This window comes from Acartia tonsa, chromosome 1, assembly GCF_053477335.1.
Source record: "Acartia tonsa isolate MP-2025a chromosome 1, ASM5347733v1, whole genome shotgun sequence".
In the NCBI taxonomy this organism is placed as follows: domain Eukaryota; kingdom Metazoa; phylum Arthropoda; class Copepoda; order Calanoida; family Acartiidae; genus Acartia; species Acartia tonsa.
In genome coordinates this window covers 53401395-53409249 of record NC_137260.1, presented here as the reverse complement: position 1 = coordinate 53409249, position 7855 = coordinate 53401395, and positions in this window count along the sequence as shown.

Genomic DNA, 7855 nt, shown 5'->3' with positions numbered 1-7855 from the left:
TTGGCTGGGTCCCTGGCTTGAGGCGCAGCTGCAGCTCGACTATATCGGTGCAGCCGGGGGTAGAGTTGGAGAAGACGTCCCTGTATTCTGATAGCATGGTCCAGACCTCCTTCTTGAGCAAGGGGTCCTTGCGCAGGAACTCGTTGTCTTCCATCTCAAGGGCCTCCCACAACTCTTGCATGTCTGGGGGCTCAGCAGGCTCTTGGAACGAGTGGAGACTCGGGGGAGGCTTATCAGAAACCTCTAAAATGTCAGGCTTGACCAGCTCCCCTGCCACTGGGAGGCCAGCGTCCAGCAGAAGGGGCGTCTCCCCTTCATTCACCACCAGCACTCGAAACACAGTGGCGGATCCAGGCCTGTGGGCATACAGGCCTTCTGGGATGACAAGATCCTCCCCAAACCTCTGTTCTGGGGCAGCTAGTTGGATGGCATCCTTGGTGCGGTGGCCTACTAGCTCAACAGGGACCGCCATGACACCGCGGCCAGGCAAGACCACCCGCTTGGCCGTGCGCAGTTGGGGTGGCTGGCCGTCAGTTGGAGTGACAGCACTTAACCTATACGTGGCTGATGTGGGGCCAGCTTCGGCTCCGGGACCCACCGGCCGCGACTTGACGGGCTCGGCCTCGGGAGGGGCTGACGTGTCGGAGCCAGGTGTGGCTCCGAGGGCGTCCGGCCACGATTTGACGGGCTCGGCGCTGGGAGAGGCCAAAGTGCTGGGTCCAGCCTGGGCTCCGTGGGCGTCCGGCCGCGACTTGACGGGCTCGGCGCTAGGAGAGGCTGAGGCAGCGGAGCCATGCATGGTTCCGGAGGCAGCCGGCCACGACTTGACGGGCACGGCGCCGGGAGAGGCTGATTCCTGGGAGTTGAGTGTGGCTCCGGGTACATCAGACCGCGACTTGACGGGTCTGGACTCGGGCTTGGCTGGTGGACTGGCTGGAGGTCCCAGGTAGAGGGGGCCAGGTGGACACGGCTGGCCGTTGATAAAGGTGTCGGCGGAGAAGATTGGTTCTGGAGGGCTGGCAATCTCAGGGAACGTTGTTGGCAGGTTCTCCCGCGGCACCTTGGGCACTGGGGGCAACCCCATGGCTAGCAGGTTGGTCCCCCTATGGGCGTTGAGCGCAGCATCCACCCAGTGCGTGCCTTTCTCGACCACACGCGGCTGCTCTGGCAGCGGGCCTGGCAGAGGCCCCTCATAACTCAACTCTCTCTCGGCTGTCTCCCGGTCAATGGGGACGCCACGGAGTGGGATAAACTCCCCACGCACCCACAAGCAAGGTGGTTGCATGTCGAAACAGAGCCTAGTTCCGAACTCCTTGAGAAAATACCCTCCTAGGTTCAGAGGGTGGACCACAGTCACGTGGTAAAGATGGAGTATAAGAGTGTGTGAGACTGCCATATATAATTCTTTCAATTTTCCTATTACCTGGAGGGGTTGACCTTCCTCGTTAGCAGTCAGGATTTGGGTGTTGTCCGGAATCAACATGCATTGCACGCCCATTGCGTGCATGAGGTGTTCAGAAATTACAGCAGACCCTGGTACACGGTTGCCAGAATCGATCATGGCATCAACCTGTACATGCTGGGCAGGGTCAGGAGTAGGAAACCTCACCCTGATATGGCAGGGGAAGTGGAGGTCCTGCCCTTGAGACAAGGGGGCCTCCCGTTCGGCTGGGGTTGGCAGAAACTTCGGTGGTGGCCGAACCGCAGCTATGGTGGTATCGCTTACCATGGTGGCTTAGACTGTAGCTTCGAATCACTAGAGCTTATTAATTATCACTGGGTCAACAATTTTATATTTATTTTTATCACTTGGTTGACATTTATACACACTTATGTGTTGTTATCACTAGGAGCTCTAGGTGTGATTCTGGAAGCACTGGCAGCAGGGAATGTCCGTCCTGCAAGGTTCAGAGGGGTGACGGCGGTAGGGAATGACCCGTCCTACAGCGCCGCTGGTTCGAATCCCGAAAATGGCGGCAGGGAATGGCCCGTCCTACAGCGCCTCGGGTTCGAATCCTGGAAGGCAGCGGCAGGGAATGTCCCGTCCTGCCGTGCCTGTGGCTCAAAATCTGCTATCCGTCGCAGTGGTAGGGCTTACTTGTGTGCTGAAGCTTCGCAGCCACACATTGCCTTCTCAAGGAGACCAGCACCCAGCTGTCTGTCTCGTAGGTTTGGCCTGGGTGTCCTGGGGCTTGTCCCAGCTACACTTGCCAATTTAGACTCAGTTCTGTAGCCGTCTGAGCTAAATTATCCGATTACCGTGGCTGCGCACCTAGCGCTACTCCTACACGGTACGGAAAAAGCGTCTTAACTGGCGCTTTTAGCAGGCTAAATCTGCTTGCCTTAGGCCAGAGGCCCACATATTGCGTTCAAAATGATGGAAATTCGACCTAAAAAGGCCGTCTCGCGGGTCAGTTGGCTTCTCAGTTGGCGGCTGATTGTCCCCTTACTTGCCAAAGGGTCCAATCAGAGGTAGAATAGGCTAGTTTCTGTAAGGCTCGATTGAAACACGCTGACACCAAGTTCTGGTAAGCCGAGCGTTCTCGGCCCACAGGGTAACGAGTTCGAGTTCAACGAGCCCTAGCCTTGAATTATTCTACCAAAACAAACTAGCAGGATTTAGTCATACAGAAATTATATATTTAACTGAATAATATTTACAAGCAATGTTTACTATATATATACAACAGATTATAACAATGGTTAGGTTTGAAGGGGGTGTGGGACGCTAGGGCTTAGCTCCCGGCGGTAGACAGGCTGTGGGGGCAGCGGTGGTAAAAGGGGAGGCAGCGCCTCCCGGTTATATAAGCGCGTGAGGGGCGCGTGATAGCTGCATGTTTGAGCCCCTCCCCACATTTAGGCAGGCCAGTTTGACCGCTAGATAGCGGGGTCAACATCGGTCATGAGATAGATGGTGATATAATAAGATTAGTGCAGTGGGTTTGTTATGATAAGTCACAGCGTAGCAACTCTGTAAACTGCCTGTCCGTCTGGTTGTCGTATTACCACACTATGACTACTTCATCTACACTTAGATTTTACCACTTAATTTAAATAAAAATAAACCAGGTAGAAAAAAGCTAATAACGCAGAGACAAAGCTGTAACGCATTTTCTTCCAATAAATCTTTTTCAAGAGTTCAAAGTTTTACACAAGAGTGGAATAGGAAAGGTTCATTGTCCATTAACTGAGAAAACTTTCCGTTTTTGTCTGAAAGAAATGAATAATATGATAGGTATGACTATGACCACTGTTGGTGTTACTTCTTTTCCGCAGAAAGACTAGCAAACCTGCGAATAATCTATTGTACGTCACAAAATCAGATTTAAACATTATTTTTATCAAATATTAATTTCGAATATTCAGATAAATACGTTTGTGATAACCTTTTTGATGAAATTTGAGCAGTTAAAGCTTTGATTTAGTTTTTTTTTCACGAGATCTTGTAGGTCACACAAACATATAGCATACTGTTTTAGCATAAAGAATTAATAGAAATTTTAATGAACTTTCTTTATTATATTACCTACAGTTTTATAAACACGTACTCCGATTTGTTGTCTCAAAACTTTGATCCAAGATCTATTGGTTTAAACTCGCAGTATTCAAACCATTAATTTTTACTTACAAAGGGGTTAATGTTGTTTGTCATCATAGAGTTTGAACATAAATTCATCGTTCAAAATCACTACAAAAAGACTTGGATTTCGTAATGGATATTTAGGTCAGATATATTTTTTAATAAAAGATGCATAGAAAAAGTATTTTTACGTAAACGTATGAACATTGTGTGCACAATTAATGTATGAAAATTCTTACCTAACCATGTGAATAATTTATTAACAAGAATGACAGACATTCAAAGCATTGCAACTGGGGAATCTTTTAATTAATCAATATTACATTAATGCTGTCTATTAGCATAAGTATAAATTGATGCATTTCCCCAATCATGATAAACAGGATAGCCCTTTCTGTGTAAGGAAATTATTGGTTGAAATGTTTTGACACTTTTAGGTTGGGACAAGTTTTGAAGACAATGGATAACGTGTTATAAAACTTTGAGTACCAATGTAAATTACAGCCCAATGTCTTCTTCCTCCCTATAAAAAGCAGGAATAAAACTAAAGAGATAATTAAATATTACCGAGGATATTATATCTACTCGCGTAATAAGTTATTTGCGATTTAATTAATTACTGATTCATAACTTTCATTCAAAATTAAATCTAGATATAAATAAGTCATGGAGTAGTCTCTCCTCTTACATAAAAGCAGAATAAAATGGAATATAAAAAGAATTCTACATACACACACATTAAAACTAAGGCCAATGTATTTGACCATTCATCATTTAAATTTATTCACCGTATATTTAACTTTTTTTCTTTATTCTATAGTCTAATATTTTTCTATTTCCTATAAATTTAGTAATTCTAATATGACAGAAATTTTTGGAAAGAAGTCTGTAATTGGCGAATAAATTTATTTTAAAAGATATAAGCTTTGTTCTTTGTAGGTCAGAAAGAGAGAGCGTGTGAGATTTTAGTCGACAGAAGGACAGACAGACACTTTAAACTATAGACTAGCTTCACAAAACAAAATACAGACCTATAGGAAAAATATAGAGTAGCACAAATAATCAAAATACAATTTGACAAGCAACAATGAATTTATTATTACTTGGATCTTACACCAGATTATCATGTACTCTATGAAAGTGAAACTCGTTGCTTTCCAAAAAGACTAATTTCCTCTTCCTACTGGATGAACGAACTGACCAACCTAAATTGACGACAATTTATCCCCTGTCATATTATCCACCTATATTCTATATACCTTCAAGCAACTTAGCACTTTTTCATCCTTGTTATGAATTTATTATATGCACAATTAGAAACAATTAACATAAATATTCAACAGAATGTTATAGTGAGAAGTAATAACTATTATATCAATCATTACCTAGTGTTACCCCCTGCAGGGATATAGGGATTTAAATATTTAGTAGTATGTTATAGTGAGAAGTAATAACTATTATATCAATCATTACCTAGTGTTACCCCCTGCAGGGATATAGGGATTTAAATATTTAGTAGTATGTTATAGTGAGAAGTAATAACTATTATATCCATCATTACCTAATGTTACTCGCTGTAGAGATATAGAGATATAAATATTAAGTAGTATGTTATAGTGAGAAGTAATAACTATTATATCAATCATTACCTAATGTTACCCCTGCAGGGATATAGAGATATAAATATTTAGTAGTATGTTATAGTGAGAAGTAATAACTATTATATCAATCATTACCTAATGTTACCCCTGCAGGGATATAGAGATATAAATATTAAGTAGTATGTTATAGTGAGAAGTAATAACTATTATATCAATCATTACCTAATGTTACTCTCTGCAGGGATATAGAGATATAAATATTAAGTAGTATGTTATAGTGAGAAGTAATAACTATTATATCAATCATTACCTAATGTTACTCTCTGCAGGGATATAGAGATATAAATATTAAGTAGTATGTTATAGTGAGAAGTAATAACTATTATATCCATCATTACCTAATGTTACCCCCTGCAGGGATATAGAGATATAAATATTTAGTAGTATGTTATAGTGAGAAGTAATAACTATTTTATCAATTATTACCTAATGTTTCTCCCTGCGCGGGGATATAGATGTATGGCAAATTAATTAGCATGTTATTACAAAACGTAGCTATTTTATCAAAGATTATCTAAGAGATAAAGTGATGTAAATATCTATAATACAATATAGCTTGATGTTTGTCTGAAGCTTAAGATCTCAGTAACCGCTGAAACTACTGGACTCTAATCTACAGGGAATACACCTACTGGTCCTCTGATGGTTTTAAGCTATTGTTTTGGGTGAACACTCCCAACCCCCTTACAAAAGAAAAATATCTCTTTCCTAAAAATTTTCCTTTTTGGTAAGCAAAAAGTAATTGCTGAACCAATTGGGCTCTTCTCTTCAGAGAATATAACTATTGGTCCTGTGGCGATTTTAAGCTAAAGACTAGAGACGAAAGCGCTAGTTTATCAATTATATAGTTACTAGCGGCTTCGCCCCTAGCCTCTAGGGGCTTTATTTCTGAAGGTTCAGGGGAGAATTTTAAAAATTTTGTTTACATAATTTTAGATATTTTTTTTGTATTTTATAACATTTTATTACTCTTTATATCATTTTATAACTCTTTATAACATTTTATAACTTTTTATATTGATTTATATTATTTAAAACCTTTGAAATTTTTTTTTTATTGTTTTTTAAAATTTAAAAAAAATTTTAAAAGAAGAAAAGAAATTTAAAAAGAAGAAAAATATTTGAAAATATAAAGAAAATATAAAAAAGTATAAAAAAATATAAAAATTAATAAAAATTAATAAAAATACATAAAAATATATTAAAACATAAAAAACATTAAAATTAGAAAAAAATATTAAAAATTTTTTTTGGGGGGGGAAATTTTCATTTTTGGGGGGGTTGGGGGTGTCCCACCCCCCAAGAAAATAGCTTAAAACCACCACAGGACCAATAGGTATATACCCTAAAGAGTAGAATCCAATCGGTTCAGTGGTTACCGAGATCTTAAGCTTCAGACGGACGGACAGACAGACAGACAGACAGACATCAAGCTACTTTGTATTATAGATAGTCATATACTCCATTTAACCATACCTTTATTAATGGTATATCAATAACTGATTATATATAAACCTAGATATGAAATGAGGTATAATAATTCAATTCTTACATTTGCATAATCACATGCTGAAAGACTTTCCCCTAATATATAAAAAGTACTAGTGGATCCGCCCCTAGCATCTTTGCGCAGAAATAGCAATTAACCACTCCATGACTTAAATCTGAAAACAAAATAGCCTAACACTATCACAGGACCTTTGTAAAGCTTTTTAAAATCGAGAACCCAATCGTTTTAGTAGTTAATAAGATCTTAAGCTTTAGACAAAAAAAACCTTCACTACTTTGTATAATAGGATATAAATATACTGTTTTGCCCTATTTTTGATTATATAAGAAAGCTTTGTTTGAATCGTAAAAGTCACCCAAATTCCAAAATCAGATGAGCTTTAAGAAAAAAGTTTGTTGAAAACTCTTAAAGAAGTTGTATCAACTTTTTTGCTTTTTATTTAAGATAGCTAGCCGGTCCTTTCAGTAAGTAGTAGATGTAAAATTTTTCATAGAATTCAGATATGCAATCAGTTTTTTTTGTAGACCTCTTATTTTTTAAGTAATTTAAGTTTTTTAAAAAAATAATTAAGTCGGTTTTAAGGTACTAAAACGCAACAAAATAAAAGAAGAAAATGGCCAGTATGAACAAAAATAGTAAGATCTTTAATTTGACATCTTACTTTTAAAATTCTGTTGAGTAATTATTGAAAAAATCTATTTTTTTAACCTCGGTTTAATAAAAACTTTAGACCTAAATATTTTCTCAAACAGACATAAAAAACATGGGTTCATATATACCTTTAGAATCAGAAAAATATTACGAATCTATTCTAAGCAAAATTGAAAAAGTTTTATAAAACTATAATAAAAAAAATAAGTTTATTTTAAGAATCATAATTTTCGGCTTTAAAGGGTTAGCTTGAACCAAACCTGAACAAAACCTAAACAAAAGACAATGCAATGTAGCAGATATTTTTTAAACACAAGAAACAATAATGTATTTTTAACTGCATTGTTTTGAAGTTTATAAACAGACTGATGCATATTTGTTCATAATTTTTCATTCTTTACATGTTCTTTAATATCACTATATTTATTGTAGTATCTATTGTATATATTGTAT